The 20,992-nt window shown below is 34.8% G+C and overlaps 1 long non-coding RNA gene across 1 annotated transcript in view; it reads right to left on the reverse strand.

The window, feature by feature from the left end:
* Nucleotides 1–850: 850 nt before the first annotated feature.
* LOC126746430 (uncharacterized) overlaps nucleotides 851–20,992 on the reverse strand; it is a 37,110-nt gene continuing 16,968 nt past the window's right edge. Inside the window, exon 2 of the long non-coding RNA XR_007663889.1 lies at nucleotides 851–1,068. This is a non-coding gene — a long non-coding RNA (uncharacterized LOC126746430). The remainder of the gene's footprint in view (nucleotides 1,069–20,992) is intronic.

A 20,992-nucleotide genomic window follows, 5' to 3' on the forward strand; every position in this document is an offset into this window, starting at 1 on the left:
AACTTGGTAAAACAGATGTAGTGAAAATGTTAATAACCTTGACAGTTAATGAGCCGGTTACGTATCGTCCTTATCGTTTGCCTTACGCAAAACGCGAAATAGTTAGAGAAACTGTAAAAGAGCTAACTGATAATAATATTGTTCGAGAGTCGGAGTCCGCATATGCTAGTCCTATTCTACTTGTCAAGAAAAAGTCTGGAGAAGAACGCCTGTGCGTTGACTGTAGGGCTATAAATCGTAAATGCTTGAAAATGAATCAACCGTTGCCAAGAACTGATGACCTGTTGGACAATTTGGAAACCAATCAATTTTATAGTACTCTGGATGTGGCTTCAGGTTATCACCAGATTCCTCTAGACGATGATGCCATACCCAAAACAGCATTCGTTACGCCTGATGGCCATTATGAATACCTCAGAATGCCATTTGGGTTAGTAAATGCTCCTGCTGTCTTCCAAAGGACAATTAATAAAATATTAGGTCCCCTTCGATTTGACAAGGCTATGGCATATATTGACGATATTTTGATACCATCTGTGTCAATCTGTGTTTTCTGAATACCATGTATTTTTTTTGTCAGTGACAACGATAAATTTTTGACGGAACAACCGGACTGACAGGAAAAAAAATCTGTTTCTTGCACGTTTGTATGAGAAAAAGTAGACGATGAACCGGCTAACATTCCGCGAGCTTGCTGATGTGCATCTAGTTTATGGAGCTACAGGCAGCAATGCATTAGCAGCTCAGCGCTTGTACGCTCAGCGACTTCCACAGCGTGACCAGGTACACCGCAGCGTGTTTGTAAATGTCGACCGCACACTACGGGAAACGGGATCATTTCAAGTAAGTCTTGTTCTTTAAAAGTATTTTTTTATTGCCAAAGTATAAATTTATTGTAAGTCGTTTATATGGGACTGTTAACTAGGTACAGCAGGAGCGAGGACGACTGCGTCTAGCACGTGATGGAATTGAAGATGCTGTAATGGCACGTATTGCCGACAATCCCCAAAAGAGCATTCGTCAGGTCGCCTCCGAAGTGGGTTGCAGCCACGGGACGGTATGAAATACCTATAATAATCACATTAATAGAATAAATCACGACAACAATTTACACCCATTTAAATTGAAGAAAGTTCAACATCTCTTTCCTGACGATCCCCCTCGGCGCCTTCACTACTGCCAGTGGTTAAACTAACGCATTCGGGAAAATCCTGAATTCCTGCGGTATGTTTCCAAGGTATGTTCAATGCCAACAACAACCACTTCTGGTCGGAAGAGAACCCGCATGCCATGCATGTCCGAGGATATCAAAAGAAGTTTTTTGTTAATGTTTGGGCTGGCATTGTCGGCGACCACTTGCTTGGTCCATACGTCCATACGTTGAATGCAGAAAATTATTTGATATTTCTCCAAGGCCAGTTACAGGAATATTTTGAAGATTTGCCCCTACAGATTATTACAATATGTGGTGGCAGCACGATGGTTGTCCTGCGCACTGGCCAAGGCCGATCCGGGACTATTTAGATGTTATTAATCGTTGGATAGGACGTGTAGGTCCCGTAGCGTGGCCACCGAGGTCTCCTGATCTTACGCCCCCAGATTTCTTTCTGTGGGGCACCATGGAACAAATGGTGTATCAAACACCACTGGTTTCGGAGGAAGAATTAATTGCGCGAATCGTAATGGCCGCAGAGTTCATTCGAGAGCAGCAGGGTGTTTTCGCTCAAATGCGAACTTCATGGCACCAACGTATTGATAATTGCATCCAGGAGAACGGGCAGCACTTCGAGCATCTGTTGTAGTGCCCCTGTCCATCACTTTGTTTTTGTTTTATTTTCTTCGTTTTATTTTAATCCTGTTAATTGAAGACTACTTTTACTTTAATAATTTTAGTTTTATCTCCGGTATTTTTTGTGGAAAGCTTTATTGCAATTATTACATCTTTTTGTTTTTAAACTAAAGCATTTAATTTGTGGCTCGTGTACGATAGGTTGCCAGGATTGCCTTATTGCTTTCCCATCTGGCGCAAAAATTTCAATTTTAAAACAACCGCCCAATTCACAATATTTGATCCGACTAGTGCGGTTTGTGCGGATATAAATCGTGATTACTTTCTTAACCGCCAAATAGGCGATTTCAAAGTCAACCTGACATTTGACAAGCTATACATGGTATTCAGAAAAAGTTAAAAAAAACTTTTCGTGTATGTTGGGTTGCCTACCCACCTGCCGCAAAGGGTCCAATTTTAAAACAGCCCCATCTCCGAATGGTGGCTTTTCCGGACATGGGTTCCTATGCTCAAAATAATTGCCTATGGCGTCCCTACCTACCCTACAATTTTTGCCAAAGCTACCGTGGTCACCCTGTATAAAATAATGTTTTATAATTTGTACAACCAAAGAAATTAGTTTTAATTAACTAATTTTGTTTCGATACACCTTTTAGAGCGGGTGACTTTCATTTTAAACGACTTTAAATCCCACTTTTCAAGACACCCGTATTGCGGGTGACTTGATGTTAGAGAGTTATTAGGACGAGATGTTATTAGGGCCATGTGATACTGAGAAAAAAATTGATATTTTTGTGTTTTTATTTTGGCTTGGCCGTAGATATGCTTCTAGAAAGAAAGCCTTTACAAGCTAAAGAAGTATGAAAAATGGCGGCATTTTATATGAAATGCCGGTGATGGCTTACATATAAAAGGTTGAAAAAAAACCGGAGATGGTTGACAGTCCGGTAGTCTCAAGGAGATGTTAGTAAAATTTTTTAACAGCTACCAGAGATAATCCAGTCTCCTAGATGAGCATGCGAGTCACTATCACTACTGCCTACCATGGATTTAGAGCAACTGGGATATGGCCACCAGATCCCAATGTTTTCACGGAAGCGAACTTTTTAGCAGCAAATACAACCAACATCAACCAATTATCTGACGGTCCAATAAATTTACAACCGCAGAGTGTCAACTCTGAATGGCTCTAAGTCTCTCCCTAAACAATTACTATCATATTTAGTTGGAAATGAGAGCGACGATTCTGGTGAACTTATTCCACTGGCACAAATGGCTAAACGTAAATCATCAACAATTCAAAATATGATTTAAGATTCTAATAAAGGTGATTTAGAGGCATCAGCGGGTAGTGTTAATGATCTTCCTTTTACTGGCCGCCATTATCGATCCCCAGCCATGTTCTTTTAAGTCTATCTGGTCAACAATAACAAAACCGTTTATTTACAAATAATGAGAACGACGATTCTGATGAAGAGGTCTCACGGGTCCAAATTACTACCCATGATTCAACAGGGTTCTTAAATAAAAGTAGGTTATTGGTGTCACCCGAAATAATTTTGTCCATACTAAAAGCAAAACAAATTAATAGAATAAGGATACTAATAATTATATACAGAAAACAACAATTATTACTTCTTCTCAATACAAAAACACCTTCTCTTTAATCCAAACAAAGAGCTCGAAGCCGTTTAAGTTAAAAATGAAGCTAAATGAAAAATCGCTTTTGGTGATCCGGTTGATATATCATCTGATAAGCAGAAAGATGAGCTGTGATTATACTGCCAATATTCTTATTCTAAATCCACAGAAGGCAGAATTTAGTGCTTAATTTGTAAGTTGGAATACTGTTCGTGCTCTGGTATAGATGATACTGGTAGTGGGGTTGTTTTTGTGTGTTAACTTAGCGTAATGTGTATTATAATTGAGATTACGGTTGGTCCATTTTGTCTACTACCCCGTTTTCCTCTAAAATTCTAATTCAAAATCATGTTAAATCACTTTTTAACATTATTAAAATTTCTAAAGAATCCTCCTGCGCTCTACGAAAACTAATTGACAGTGTTGCCAAGCATCTTAGAGCTCTTAAGACTTTAAATGAGCCTACTGAATCGTGGGATACCTTAGTTATTCACTTAGTTACAACAAAATTAGACGACACTACTCTTCGAAAATGGGAGCAATTAACATCTACATTTAAAACGCCCACTTTAGAAAATTTATCTTCTTTTAGGAAAGAGCGGACCTCTTAGAATCTTTGGAACAAAGTAAAGGAAATGTTGGCAACACTGTGCAACATATTTACAAACGTGACAAAAGGGTAAAAACCTTTGTTGCTAATAATAATAGCAACACCTTTCAAAAAACTATACGGTGTTCTTTTTGTAACAACAGTCACTTAATTTCTACATGCCCTGAATTTTTACGGTTAAATATAAATGATAAAATCGAACAATTAAAAAAGAAACACATTTGCTTGAATTGTTTAAGATCGGGTCATTTGTATCGACAATGTTTTTCTAGTCCCTGTAAAAAATGCAAACACAAGCATCACACCCTTTTACATTTTGATGATAACGATAACGACGTTTCGCAAATTGTTCGGGAGCCTCAAAAAGAAAGCATTAATTTGGCGTCGTGTCATAAAATCATGAGTCACCTTTACTTTTAGTACACCAAGTACTTTTGTCGACAGTATTAATAACTGTATTAGATTTCAATAACAAACCGCGTTCCGCTCGAACTTTGTTGGATGCCGGTTCACAAAGCAGTTTTATTACAGACCATTTTGTTTCTAAACTGAATCTTAATGCATTTTCTGCCGACATAAGGGTGAGTGGTATTAATGAAACACACTTAGAATGTAGGAGTAAATGTTTTGCTTCAATAAAATCTAAGGTCAATCAGTTTAGCCTTCAGGTGTCATGCTTAATAGTCCCTCAAATAACTGGTACTTTACAAAACTTCACCATTAATAAGGAATTACTTAAAATACCTGAAAATATAGAATTAGCAGATCCTCACTTTGACATACCGGGGGAAATCGACCTGCTTATTGGTGCAGACTAGTTTTGGGACATTCTTTGTGTGGGGCAAATTAAGCTAGGTAAAAAAGGGCCTTATTTACAGAAAACAAAATTTGGTTGAGTCATTTCAGGGGTTGTACAGGACGACTCAAGCAACACTGTTCATTGTAATCTTGTTAAACACATTGACATCGTTAAACAACTTTGTCGGTTCTGGGAAATTGAAGATTTTTCCGGGGAAAAACCGATGTCTTCAGAAGAAAAAGCTTGCGAAGAGCACTTTTTACAAACTTTTACGCGCGACTCTAATAATCATTTTTTAGTTACTATTCCAATGCTCAATAGTCCAGACAGCTTGGGCGATTCTTTTAGCAGCGCTCAAAAACGTTTTTTGTCTTTAGAGCGCAAATTCGAACGCAATAATGATTTTAAGCTTCGGTATACTAAGTTTATCGACGAATACCAAGCGCTAGGACACATGTCCAAGGTTGAGCCAAAAAAGGATATAAATTGGAATTTATTTATACTACATGCCGCATCATGGCATCATAAAGGAGGATAGTTTGACCACGAAGCTCCGCGTAACGACATTTCGGGTATTCTCCAAAAATCGGGTTTTCATCTACGGAAATGGATATCGAACAAAATAGAGATTCTGAGCCACATCGAAACCTCCGATAAAAACGATGTTATCGATTTAGGCGCGAACGAAGACACGAAAACGTTGGGATTGCTTTGGAATGGCAAAATTGACTGCCTTTCTTACAAAATCGGTACAAACTTTATTGCTCAAATTATAAAACGTACGGTCCTATCCGATATATCGCAGATTTTCGATCCTTTGGGCTTGCTTAGTGGTACTGTCATATTAGCCAGAATTATCTTACGCGATATGTGGCTTTAGTTGGCCAAGTTAGGTTGGGACAGCTTTTTACCACAAACTTTGCACACGAGGTGGCTCCAATTTCGCAACCAATTAACTTACTTAAATGACCTCAAGATTACGAGACAAATAACTTGTGAATGTCCAGTCCAGACTGAGCTTCACGGATTTTCCGATGCATCCAAGCATGCGTGCGGCGCATGCGTTTACATGAAGTCATTGGATAGTAATGGTAACACGTTTATACGACTTGTTTCAGCGAAATCGAAGGTTGCGCCTTTAAAAACTCAAATCATTCCGCGTTTGGAACTTACAGCGGCATTATTACTTGCTCGTTTAATGGACAAGGTTCAACTTTCATTAAAAATGCCCATCGACAGGGTTGTTTACTGGTGTGATTCCACTATTGTTTTGGGATGGTTAAACATGTCTCCATTCAGCTCATTTTTGTTGGTTATCGAGTAATGAACATTCAAGAAATTACCAGTGTTTCTGAGTGGCGCCATGTACCAGCTCTTGATAATCCAGCAGATTACATATCGCATGGAGTAAAACCAAATGACCTTATTTCACTGGAAAACTTTTGGTCGGGTCCAGAGTGGTTAAAACTGACGAATCCGCGTGGCCAAAGCTTCAGACACCGGACCATCATTTACCCGAATTGCGAAAGATCGTTGTTGAAACTCATGCTGCTAAAACCACAGCTCCATGCATAGACATGAATAATTTTTCTAGATTAAATAAATTACAGCGTGTGGTGGCATATTGCATTCGGTTTGGGGACAACTGTTTAAAGTCTCCACCCTCGAGAATTCTCACTCCTTTAACCTATAATGAAATCAAGCGCGCATATCTGTGTCTTGTCAAAATCGCTCAATATAATACCTTTCAAATTGAAATGCAGTCAAATTGAAAACCTTAACAAGAGTAGCAAGCTATCCAAGCTTAATTCATTTATAGACAGCGAGGGAATTCTTAGAGTGGATGGCAGGCTTGCGAATTCAAACTTACTCTTAGCTAGTGTTCGCAATCGGTTTTGGCCTATAGGAGGTCGTAATTTAGCCCGTAAAGTTTTTCATGATTGCGTTCGCTGCTTTAGGGCTAATCCACAAATCGTTAGTCCAGTAATGGGAAACTTGCCTGTTGAGCGGATAACGCCAGCTCCGCCATTTTTCACAACGGGAATTGACTACGCCGGGCCATTCCTAATTCGAGATAGACAGGGTCGCGGTTTTAAAGAAACTAAAGCATACATTTGCTTATTTGTGTGCTTCACCACTAAAGCGATTCACCTCGAGTTAGTGTCGGTTCTGACAACAGAAACTTTTGTAGCATCTTTAAGACGATTTGTGTCGCGCCATGGAAGGCCTGCACAGGTGTTTTCCGATAATTGGAGTAATTTCGTGGGAGCCAATCATGAGCTATATGAATTAGGGACATTTTTACAAGGTGACGTTAATGACTTGACTGAGTCTTTTGAAAACGAAGGTATCGCCTGGTCTTTCATTCCTCCCCACTCACCGCATTTCGGCGGTTTGTGGGAGGCTGGCGTCAATGCCACTAAGTTTCATTTAAAACGCATTGCAAGTAATGCGTCTTTGACCTTTGAAAGGTTTTATACTTTATTGGTTCAGATCGAAGCTGTTTTGAATTCACGTCCCTTGTCTCCCCTCTCAAGTGAACCTTCCGACTTTACACCCTTGACACCCTCCCACTTTTTGATTGGTCGTCCAATTATGTCAGTTGCTGATCCAGAGGTTACGGAGATCCTTGACAATAGGCTGTCACAATTCCAGCACATCCAGAAACTTCAGCAACACTTTTGGTCCAGTGAATACATTTTGGAGCTACAACAAAGGTTGAAGTGGCGCAGCAACCACACAATTTTGAAGGTGAACGACCTTGTGGTGATCAAGGATGATGATGCATGGAGTCTTCCTTCATGCAAATGGTCACTTGGTAGGATCGAAAGCTTGCATCCTGGGACTGACGGTGTACCGAGAGTAGCCACTATAAGGACGAAGAAGGCAATTATGAAGCGCTCATTTGCGAAGATTTGTCCGCTTCCGACAAACTAAGGTTGTTGTGATGTGTGTTGAAAGTGTATACTTTCACTTTCAAGGTGGGCGCTATGTTCAGTTTGTTTCCTTTAAAAACTCGAAAGCTACATCGAAATTTGCTACTGTGAAGGTGCGGTGCGCGGGGTGAAAGTGCGCCGAAATCTGTTCACGCGATCCGGCCGGACTAGGGATTCTACGAATCGACGTGTGTATTTATAGATTTAAGAATTAGATTTATTTCTAACAGTATGTGAGAGAACTTAAAAGCGCAAGGGTGTTTGTCTGTTGGTCGCTCTGCCAATTTTACGATTTTCGGTTATTTAATTATAAATTTATTTCTTTCTTCTCTTGCTAAGTTTACGACATCAATGTAATACTCTTATTTTGATTTTTGTTCATTATTAAACGTAAGGTTTAATGATTTTACTTGGTGTTTAAATTAAACGTAAGAATTGCCGAATCAGGCCTATTATACAGTCCACAAACAACAAATCGGCCATGCATTGACAATTAATTCTTTCTTCTTGTCCGGGAACCAAAAAATCGGTTAAGATTTTACATTAAATTTAAGTATCCAATCGACTATAAAGGCGCTTTTGCTCGTCTTTGTATTTATTTCCAGACAGATCTGGTTCTCTGAAAAATTGTTTCCAGACTAACACACTGGTCGGCACTTGCTTTGTAAGGCTTATTTAATTCGGAAAAAACTTTTGTATATCCTTAAAATGGCAACCAACTTCAAATTTTTTTATATGTACAAGAATTTATTTGACCCATGAAGGAAAATTATGTGGTTACCATATTTTTGAGTTTTCCTTGGGAAGTAATTTTTTAAATAGGAATTGATCAGGTCAGTCGTGAAGTTAAATTCTTTATCGTGAATATTATATTCTACCACATATCTTGACGTAAGAATTAATTTATGTGGGCTCATTTTCTTAAGTCACTTAAAATACACTCAAATCTAGATGCGTCTCAATATTTGGGAGAAGCAGTTATATGAATTGAATATATCGTATTGGACCTTAGGTTTAGTAGTGAGCATACTGAGTAAAAAAGTTATGAACTCACTTTATGAACTTTATATAGAATAATCTTGCAAATGAAATCTTAAATTTCTATATTTAACTCTCGTTAAGGAGGTTCTCTTTAAGTATAAAACATTTTCTTTCTTTTAATATCACAAATTGTCGATTACATCAAAATATATATGTATAAAATCCCATTATGCTCAGATTCAATTAGAACATCAAATTATGATTAACACGTCCTACAAAGTGTCATTTCACAGATGCCCTACTCAATTCAGGCCCTACACTTAAAAGGCTGGTGTTCTTGGTTATTTTATAACATCTGCAAAAGTACAGACTTATTTAAATATACTACTGAATAATGTAAGCTTTTTGATTATTGGCATTCAATTTCAAGCGTTTTAAATGTAGTTTTTGACATCGACAATGACCAAAAAAACACATCTTACAAAGTGTTTCTGAACAGATGCCTTACTCAATTCAGACTCTGCCACGTTGGAAGCTGGTGTTTTGGCATTGTATAAACATAATATTATCTCTTAAACAGCAGAACCTTATTGATAAAATCAGGCTCACTATATCCAATTTTTTTTTTTAATTACACAAGCATAACGTTAATTATTTTTTAACGTTTCTATAGTAAAAATATATTTTTTTCGAAATGACTAGGTAATGTGGAGTCTTTGATTTGCTTATTATATTCAATTTGATAGAAGAAGACCTTAGTAATACTAAGTTTGTGGGTATCGGAGTAGAAAACTATTAGCCATACCATTTATATGCATATCTTCCCATGGATTTTCTTCTCACTTCCATTTCCTCAATCCAGTAGCCAACAATCATAGATACAAATATATTAGCTGATCCACATTATTTGGTAGGGTAATAAACCTATATGCTAAGGGTTGGGTTGGGAAATTAAAACACAAAATACAGGAGTAACGAACCTTTTATTGGTTTATCCTATCAATAACTAATAAGCGGTAAAGTGTTGAAAATTCCGATGATACCTGCATCTGCGGGTCATAATATACAGACATGGGGGACAAAAATGGCCTCTCATTAGCGTGCGGATTTTTTTTCTATTTTTTAGAAAGTAATAGAAAAAATCGATAAAAAAAAATTCATGTCATTTTAAATTCTAAATATCGCATAAAAATAAACATTTAAATTCATAAAAAAAATCCGAAAGTTAATTTGGCTATTTATTAAAGTGAAAACAATTGACGATTCTGTTTTCAATTCAGGCTTTTAAACAAAAAAAAATATTATAAATAAAAATGCACCCTGTTGTAATAAAAATAACCCATCTGATTTTTTCTTACGAATTGAACGATATATCATAGAGCACATTATTTTTGTTACTTAAAATAAAAAATGCGCTTTTTTGTATTTTAACATGTTAATGTTACGTTAGAATAATTTTATATATAACAATCTCAATATTCTCTTTTACTCATAAAATGACGAAACTTAAAAATCTATAGTACTATTCCCTTGTTCAGAGTGTGCATAGATGGCATTGGGTACTGGCTATTTAACAATGCTTTTAGGCAGCAATCTAAGCATGGCGTTTAAGGTTAGAAGAGGAGGAAGAGAATGAAACAAGAATGAGAAAGCCAAGTAACAGAAATATATGGGTTCACAGTGCATGGAAGACAAGATCTCTACAAGGGGAGTTTCGAACGCTATTCCCTCTTCTCATCGATGATGAAACAAAATTTTACGAGTATTTCAGGATGACACAGTTTACATTCCATCAACTACTAAACAAACTTGAAGCAGAATTGAAAAAAAATGATACTTTTTGGAGACCATCAATTTCTCCCACACAACGCCTGGCTGTATTTTTAAGGTAAGTAAAATTAATTTAAGGGTATGTATTTGTTTTTCATATTGCTAGTTAATTAAAAGACGGGCATATTTAATAAACAAATTATATTATTATAGCAAAAAACTTTTAAAAAAGGCTCGTTAGTAGTGGTGACATATTTTTCCGCATTTTGCCTAAAATTCAAAGTATGTAGGACTAGACAATGATTGTACAGGTGAAGGTTCTGGCGTTGGAACAGTTAGCGACGAAGATGCTGGCGAAATCGGAGGAATATACTGATTCTGAGGGTAACTATTATTTGTGAGTTGCTTTAATTCAAACTCTTGTACAATTGAAAAAATGCTTCTATATTGTAATGTGGCCATTGTTAAGATAACTATGTATTTTGTTTTTTTGATAGGAATTGATTTATTATAATCACCTGAATTGTATGACCGTATTATAATGTAATTTTGTAGATATTTTATACTTTTGGTTAATGATATTATTTGTAATTCTATAAGTAACTAAATTCAGCTTTTCTCTCTTTAATTTGACAGAGTGCAGGTTGCTCATGCCTCGCAACGTAGTTGAATATTTACAATTTCAACTCTGCAAAAGACAGTCATTTGATTGTCTGGAAGCGCCACGCTTAGGTGGAAGGATTCCGGGCAATCCTTCATTTTTTTAAAAATTAAATTCGTTTTTACTTATTTAAACCGTCATTTTTTGAGTTCTGGTGAATCTACATGTGGGTTCCTTTCTTGAAGAGACCACATTTGACTTTCTTTTTGATCTGAACAGCCGAACGATCAAGTTGGCTTAAGCCATATTTTATGTCGGCCCATAATGTTTGAGCTTCTTTTTAAATAAGAACGGGTCAACCACAAGCGAGGTGAGTACCACAGATATTACATTGAATTTATTCCTTTCGTTGTTTTTCTTAATTTGAGTAACTTTTCTAAAATTTCATATGTGTAATATCACACATTATATTGTTCTGAAGCATGAGGAAATTTACATTTTGTTTCAGCTCATCGACTGCTTTATTTAATCTGCTTTTTGTCTTGATATCAGCTAATTTTTCTAACTATTGAAATACACTGAACTCACTTTGCACACTGAGGCTGACCTCGAGTTATCTAGACGGAGTACAAAAGGGGCAAATCGAGGGGTACCAAGTAAGTTTCAGAACTATTGAGAAAAGAAGCATCAGGTACCAATAAACTGTGTTAGCTGTTTATCGACCAAACTTTATTTATTCCCCACACACAGGGGTATGTTGGTAGGTTAGTGGTTTCACCTTCGTATCGTGTGTGGCGCCAGTTGAACCACCTTTTTAGACCAAACCCTACCAACACAACCTTGGCACATGGGGACAAACCGTAAACCCCCCAAGCCAAACATAGATGTCATCATTGTAACAGAACACTGGATATGTGATGAAGAAATCCACTCACTACAAATTAATGGGTACAGTGCAATAGTTTTTTTTGCACCAAAGGGGTATAACTGTGAAGGGGCTATATGTGTTAATTACAACTTAAAAGCAATTGTAAAAATTCTTAAATTTCATTTAAATATAGAAAAATTTATTGTTGAGTATATTTAACTGATTTTAATATTTATCTTTTGGGGAATTTATAGGTCATTATCAGGATAATTTGTCACATTTTTGTCAAACATGAAATTTTTACTAGACATCCTTAAAGAACACAAAAAAAGGCAGGCTCTTTGGTCATTTTAAAAAATATTTTATAAGTGTACTAGCCAAAGATATTTAAATTTTTTTATAGGGTAAGTAGTCGTACTATAGTGTAAGTAGTAGTAGTAGTTATAGGGTAAGTGGCCAGTCTTTCATTTCGGAGCGTTCAAACGCGGATATGCTCTCAAGTGATAGTCAGTCGATGTTCTCTGTAGGTCCGATGTGTATTACTGCAGTTTTTACACTAAAATATTTACCTGAGTGTTTGCACGTCGTGGAAGATTTTCTTATACGATTTTAAAATTGTGGTTCTGACCAAACGTAATTAAAAAATGCCGATTCTTAGTAAAATGTTGTTATGCCAGTGTCCATATTTTGATCTATAAACATTGCAAATGTATATTTTTAATTGTATTATGAATTACGTAGTGGTCCATTTAACCCTTAATATTGGGACAGATGGAAACTATTTTAAGTGAAAATGGGCTTTTCATCAACCAGATAATATTTTCAATGTTGAAGAGACACAACTGCAACTGAATATTAAGCCAGGGCAAAGAGTTCTCCGCGGGCATGCCATCAGGCTTTGTAGTTCGTATGTCTCCAAAGCCTGCATACGTTAACACCGATATTTTTTTCCACTGATTAAAAGAATATTTTATACCTTGAGTAGGAAAAGTTCTTCTAATCCTTGATGGCCATACATCTCAGTGCAACCTTTGCGAACTGCTTAAATTTGCTGACGAAAAATGGATTAATAATGCTGTGTCTTCCAGCGCACACCACTCACGACCTTCAGCGCCTTGATAGAGCAGTACTCAAATCGCTGAAGCACATTATTATTCAGCGTATAATAATTTCATGAAAACTAATCCATCAAGAAAAATGGAAAGACTTCAGTTTGATGATTTTAAAAACCTTCAAACACAGCAATCTATAAATACCATCAAAATTTGGTGAGAATATTTTCCTTAATTTATAGAATGAGGTTAAAACATTTACTTTTTTGGTTTCAGAGGGGACAACTACAGGTCCTGGCCAACCCCATCCAGGATGTTCCCATTGGGAACCGAAATCAAAAGTTTTACTTCAGTTGTTCCTTTTGTAATAATAGAAAAAAAAAAGAATTGCCAACCCAAGCGAACAAAAATTCTAATGAGCCTGGTAAAATGCTAGATTTTGTAAGTCCAGTCCTAACCAAGTCTCAAATTGTTAAAAAACGAAACTGGACAATTGCTAAAAGGAAAATGCAAAGCAAAAGTGTCGATAAAAAGAAACAGAAACAGTCCATTAGATGCATCCCAAAGAAAAATAAAAGCACCAACAAAAAACAAATTAAAGAAAAAAAAATAACGAGTAGCATGAGACTGAGGGAAATTTGTTGCTAAAAGATAATAATGACACTCGAGAAGAATGGTAAGAGAACGAAGACTGGCGGATTTGACACAATACATTGCATGCACTCACTGCCTCCATGAATCCTGTTTAAAATACGAAAATATGTGTGACAGATGTGGCAAGGGAGGTCCTTGTTAGTTTAAGATGCCATATTTTTTTGTTACATTAATAATACTTTAGTTTTTATAGGATTACTTAGAACTGTTTATACTTTCGTATGTAGTTCACCTACCCCAAGTATGCGGTTTATCTAACCCGCACATTAAGGGAGAATTGGACCATTTTAGGGATTTACAATTGATCTTTTAAGTAAAAAACCAGTTGATATTTTAGAGTTTTTCAATGAAGATAACATTTATTTAAACTACAATTTTTCAGTGATAAAGATTTTTCTCAAATAAACTTGATTTCTTGACTTTTTAGAGATTTCCATCTTTGTAACGTAATTACGTCTACACTTTACCTATTTTTAAATCTGGAGACCGTGAAAATATTGAGAAAAACAGAAGTGTTTGCCTGCAATCTGCCATTCTGGATAGTCTTATTTATGACCAATTGTATTTTTATAGTAAGGAGCAATTGATCACTGATCAGCATGGCTTTAGGACCGGTATGTCTACTCTGTTGAGTGTCTTGGAGAGGAGGGTTCAAGTTGATGCCATATACACCGACTTCTCCAAGGCATTCGACAAGATCGATCATATTATACAATTTGTTTACAATACTGAAATGAAATATTTTAATTGATGTGAGTTTATTTAATATTGTACATGACACAATTCAATCTGATAGAGATAAGGATTCAGTTATTGATCTAGTGTTAACAAACCATCAGAATATGTTTTAATCAAGAGTATTAGAAAGTCCCAGAAATTACTATCTACTAAATAAATGAAATTTTGCACAACAATGTATATTCAGAAGAGCCATCTTGCCAGCTGAATCTTGCAAAGTGGAGGAAGATATATTGATTATACCAATTTAGACAATCTACTGGAACAGCGCAATTTTAATTATGATCATGCTAATATAAATTAAAAGTATAATGAATTTATTAGTATCATAATAAATGTATTAGATGTTATAGCTCTATTGAGAACAGTTGCATGAAAAGAAAAAGTACTATGAAGATAAAATATATGGAAATAGGAAAAATCTGAAAGAAAAGTGGAAAACTCTACAGGAATTTATACGAAAAAATAAGCAAGTGATGAATTTATAGAAAGTGGACATTAACGGCCAATTTATTGATATGGAAAATAACAAATTGAATCACTATCTTATAGACAGTATAAATAAAATTATATTAGATGTAGACAGAACAAATACTGCAAAGGACTTAATATACGAGGATTATAATGTAATTTGGACCGTAAATTTTCTCATTTAAATTTTATTAATTATACAGAACTTTAAAAGATTTTGTTCAACATAGCAAATAAAATAGTCCTGATGAAATTAATATCAACCTACTTAAAAATACTTTTGAGGATATTTAACAGAAAACAAACAGAGAAAAAAAAACAGAAAACAAACCTAAAAAAAATAAAAGTTGGAATCTCAAAAATTATCCAAAAAATTAGAACAAATAGCTATTAATATGATATAAAAGCCCAATTATAAAAGTTTAACAAGATAATCACATATTCAACAAAATTAAATTAAATTAACTGCAATATACCTACTAACTATAACCAAAGTTTACTGAATAAAATACAAGTTGCTTCACTCGGCGAAAAACCTTTTATCTTTCGATCTCAAAGGCAGGCCGCCGAGCTCCTCGCCGACGGGGAACTAGCAAAAAATGTAAAGGGGAATTCTGGTAAAAGATACCTATTATTTTACGAGTTTCGTCTAATTCGAACTGTAGGGGAAGACGGAGCACGATTTTAAAATAACTTTATTATCTGGAATAAAATTATTATGTAATGTAACTACTTGGGAAAAATAAGTAAATTGATAATACTATAAATTATTTGTTTTTATAACCACCAAACTAAATAAATTTTACATTATCAAAGTTTACCTAATTCAAGAACTAAATGGTTAATTTTTTTTTGTTAATAATTAGGTACTTAGGTATCTTATTAAAGGTTGTTTTGGTACGACTGGTTTCATTAGGATTTATTTTTAAATCAAAGTCAAAAGTTTGTGTGAAAAAATGCATATATTACTGTTACTAAGCTTAACAACTAAAGATAGACATAACTATTAAGTAATGACATGTTTGAATTTTAAATGACTGATTACTACACTTTTTGACGTTTTTGTTATTTTTTCAGACTAATAATAGCATTACCAAAGACATTATAAGTAATAAACGTAATGTTTCATTCATAACCAGCCCAATAATGTGGAATTTTATTGTTTTAAAATTAGTAGTGAGAGAGAAAATGATGGAGAAAGGATTGTGTAGTGTACAAATAATTTTCTATCTCTATACGTGTGTTTTCGTCGCTCTTGTGCAATTTTAAATAGAGGCGAAAAATGTCATTACATAATTAATTAACCGTAATATTTTTCATGTGACGACGCTGGTGGTAAAAATACAAAAGTCTTTTGCTGTTTAAACGTAAACAAATAAACTTACCGATGAAATTTGGATTTTAATGCTCTACTCTCTTTACTACACAAGAATGCACCATGATCGTTTATTTTGGCATTAATTTTCTCCAAAAATGTACGAAAATAACAAAAAACTGATAAAACACACTCTAAACACAAAATACACCCTTAGACTCAATAATTTAAAGCGTTTTTGTTTTAATTCCTTGGCAACATCGCTCGAGATTCATTCATTCATAATTTTTGACAGAACTCGAAAAATAGTAAAACGTGCATAAGACTGTAGCGCAACGTTGCCGAAGTGACTAAATTTATTAATGCTCCAAGATATTTTTGTTTGGACTGCTGCTTTTATTAATATTTTTGCTTTTAAATTAAGTCGATTTTTCTCTGAATTTTATTAATTTTCGATTAGTTTTTTTTTCATTATAAGCTCAGTAATGTTTCCGACTCAAATAACCTTTAAAAGGTATTACATTTTTTAATACTTAAAAAGCGGATAAATAGCTCTGGCAAAAGTGCAATATTCTAAAAGAAGGACAAAAGATTGAGAGGAAAATATATTTTGCCATTTTAAAATGTAAACAATGCAGTCTCTTAAGCTGGATTTATACAGACAAATAAAGTAAAATAAGAAATAAAATAAAAATAAAATAAGAGTTAAATGTACAAAAGTTCCATAACACATTTACATAGCAAAATAATATAATAAAATAAGAAGTTGACCAAAATCCAACTTTCATATTTTATTTTATGTGAAACCGAAACTGCGCACGTTATTTTGGTCACAACACACCCTCTCAAGACAGAGAGGTATTATAACCTGGCATATAATTGGTTACCCTTATTTCTTATTTGTTATTTTATTTGCCTGTTTTTGTTGAAGAGTGGACTTTGACGGCAAACGACAAACGAATGACATTTTTTTATAGGCTTTTGGTCCAACAAGGTATAAACTCATAGCAAATTGTTTATATTCATTTGTGTACCTGCTTCCCCGAGGAGACTTGTTCAGAAGAGATAGCTGACTCTTAAGGAATGCACAAGAATCTGCTGGGTAGTTGTCATCTAGGAATTTTTGAACATCGTCCAAAGTAACTCCTACTTCCAGGGATCTTTTCGCGTGAGAGCCTTCCTTTTCCAGAGTTTTAATTTCTTTTCTTAATTGAATTTTTCTTGGAGTTATTGCCGAAATCTTCATTGACGTTTGACAGAACTTATCTTGAAAGTAAAATTTATTTTAGATATACGATACCTGTTTTAATACAACATTAAAATTTAACTCAAAACAAAATCAAAATAATTTTAAAAAATTTAAGGTAATGTTTTTTGGAATTTATTGAACTTGACTTATATCCGAACCAACCTCTTTATATTTTAATTTCACGACAAAAATATTAAAAAACTTTTCTTTCAACCGTTTAACGATCAGTTATACACCATCGCGTCTTTAATGAACTATAAAAATTAACTTACAGAAGAAATCGTGAACCATCATTCATATTAAACAAAACCTTAACGGTACTTTCAGTGTCGATCTTATCTTAGCAACAGCATAAATTAAGTGATTCAAGTGGGAGAGAAAAAAGCTACTTATAAGAAAATAATTAATTATATCTATCCTTGATTTAATGTGTATATACAAAGGATTAAGGTTAAGTTAAGAACTTTACCCAAACTGAAAAAATCTAACAAAAAATATAGATTTTTTTACTCAGGAGCTAAAAAACTATTATAGGGGTAGCGTCGTATTCATTATTAAATTACTAGGTTTTTCTTAATTTTTATTGTACTTTAAGTAAAACATTTGAGTATAGTGCAAGTGTATTTGTTTTGCATATTATAAAAAAGTTCAAAGTGCCGATTCTTTCACTTACCTGTATTATTGCATACATCCGTCTGGACAGAAACATTAACCTGCATCGGAGTGTCAGTTTTCACGGAAGCGTCACTGAATTCCTTCCTTAATGTGTGACTTGCAATGATGTTAGAATTATCTGTGCCTGGAAAAATAGTACGTAAATTTGTAAATAATTCTGATTTCCCTATATACCTAAAAATTGCAAATATTAGAAGGTACCTTCTATAATACCTATTGCCATTATAAGTGCACAAATTAGAAGAAAACATAAAACATACTTGTCGATGCTCTGGTCAGGAACAATGTAGGAATTGCGTCGGGTCTAAGACGTCGATTTGAAGGGGACATAAAACTGCTCTCCGCAAAATGCAAGCTACAGATATTAACTCTTTTATAACATTGTTCCGGAGAAAGATCGGCATATCTATGTTCGCCAGTAAATCCAAAAATACCTTTCCAGAGTTGGCACCTATAATCCATTTTTTATATTAATTTAAAAAAAGAAACAGGAACTAGATCATAAAGTAACTAGGAATGCAATCATGAATTTAATAAACAAATAATTCCAATCTACTTACCTATTTTCATTTTTCGGACATCTAAAAAACATTAGACCACTTCCACGCTGTTGTAAAACAACTGTCTACCGAACAATAAGTCGACATTTTAATATAATAGATTATAATAATTTGCCATTCCACTGAGTCCACCCGGTACAACTAGTAATAAAACGCTCGCACATCAAAACGATTTCAACTCTACTCACTGTGTAACCCAACAGATTCGATTGTAGGAGCGTCGCCCGGCAAATGAAGTGAGGGGCGGTGAATAGGTAATTCGGCGCGTGGAGCCGAGTGAAGCAACTTGTATTTTATTCAGTAAACTTTGCTATAACTTAATTTCACATGGGTCTTAATCCCGAGAGTAATAATCCACCAAGATATCGACAATGACATGAACCGGAGAGAAATTTATATCACACATGTGACATATCCGATTAAATGTAGCGCATATTGTATATAGCGGCGCTTCCAACAGGATGTTAGTATAAGTCCTTGGCAGAAAGAGTGTTTTATATCAGAAAAAAGTACATCACTATCAATGAATCCATTCAGTAACCCATGCAGAAATTTTATAAAGATCATTGTTCTGAGATGTAATCGATGTAGATTGAAGCGTTCTAATAGTTGCTGATGATCAAGCCCCCTGATGATGATCTGACCATGATTCTGATAGAGCCGGTTCCATAAAATGCAGCCAAACTCCAATTTTGATCACACAAAGCAACAGAAAAGCAGTCTTAATGTAGATTCCAAAGTAAAACTCTGAGAACTTCTAGTTATGAACCCAAGCCTTCTCAACATAGCTGACTTGACTATGTTGTTGAAGTGTGGAACGAATGTAAATTCAGAAAAAACCAAGATCAGTAATTTGCTCTAATCTACTCAAAATAGTAACATTAATAAAGTAATTAAATTTTAAGGGTGTTTTTGATCTAGAGTAACTAAGGTAACAGGAAAAAAAAACCCCGGAAAAAAACCCCCAGGAAAAAATCCCCCGGAAAAAAAAACAAGTTGGGTCTATTTTTAGTTATATGTTTATGTTTATACCATTATAAGTTTCGAATTGAATTGTTGATGTTAGTGTGATAAATTTTGTGAAGTCGATATGGAATTTTTTAAAACATCCAGCGGTAATCCAAAATTATGTTGGGACGGTTATATTTACACGGTACATAAAACCTGTGCTAACAACGTACGATGGAGGTGCAGCAAATATAACTCATTCAAAGTAAGTAATTTTTTATATTTTAAAGGTGTTGGTGCACTTGAAGGCTCACAGAATCTCTAAACTTTTGAAGTGGGAAATGATTTATTGCCCTTAATAAAATTCAAAGAATCAATATATTTCAGCTATAATACAATCAAAAATATGAATAAAATGTTAATATTATAACTTGATATAAAAAAGGTGATCGGTAATCGGGGTTGGCACTAGGTTGGGTTGGTATGGTTAAGTCCTAAGACAGCTGATATAAAAAAGGAGGTATATAAGTACCTATATAAGGTTGACATTAGGTTGGGTTGGGTTGTTTATTTCTGTATGTTTTAAATATGTTGTGAATAAATTGTTAAAATGTCAACTTTTATTTTTTTATATATATTTTTAGAGGGTATAGCCGCGTTACCATCAGAAACCAGAGGTCGAGTAACCAAAGAAGATCACTTGAAAAGAACTCTAAGGAACATCAAGCCTGGTCACAATCCTAAGGAGCCGTCTACTTTAACGAATCTCATCATAGAAGGTAAATATTATTTATTTCTAACTTAACCACCTTGTATGAGTTGTTATGCCATTTGAAGAAAAATCTTTCTGGTTATATTCTGAGCATTTATTCAAAAACATTTCTAAAAAATTTTTGTTTAAATCGTATGAGTAAATATTAGACTTTTTAAATTGATTGTTTTCAATGTTTCAGACAATTGGAAAACCACAGGGGATCCAGGAAACAAAAGGTTTCTTTTGTGTGACAATGGTACCTCTGCCGAGGAAAGAGTGATAATATTCTGCTATGAGGACAGTCTTAAGAATTTAGCAGCAGCCAAAACATGGTATCTGGATGGGAATTTTTCACTGGTGCCACTTTTATTTAAACAGCTCTATGTAATAAGGGTTTCAGTGGCGCCAGGAAACATTATCGTTACAGCGGTTTACTGTTTATTGGAAAAGAAGACCCAGCAGACATATGAAATCCTGCTGCAATCATTAATTGATGAATGTGCTTTCCGCAATTTGTTTCTTGATCCAGCAGTCTTATATATGGACTTTGAGAAAGCAGCTATGCAAGCAGCGACTAGAAT

The sequence above is a fragment of the Anthonomus grandis genome, chromosome 17, assembly GCF_022605725.1.
Source record: "Anthonomus grandis grandis chromosome 17, icAntGran1.3, whole genome shotgun sequence".
Taxonomy (NCBI): domain Eukaryota; kingdom Metazoa; phylum Arthropoda; class Insecta; order Coleoptera; family Curculionidae; genus Anthonomus; species Anthonomus grandis.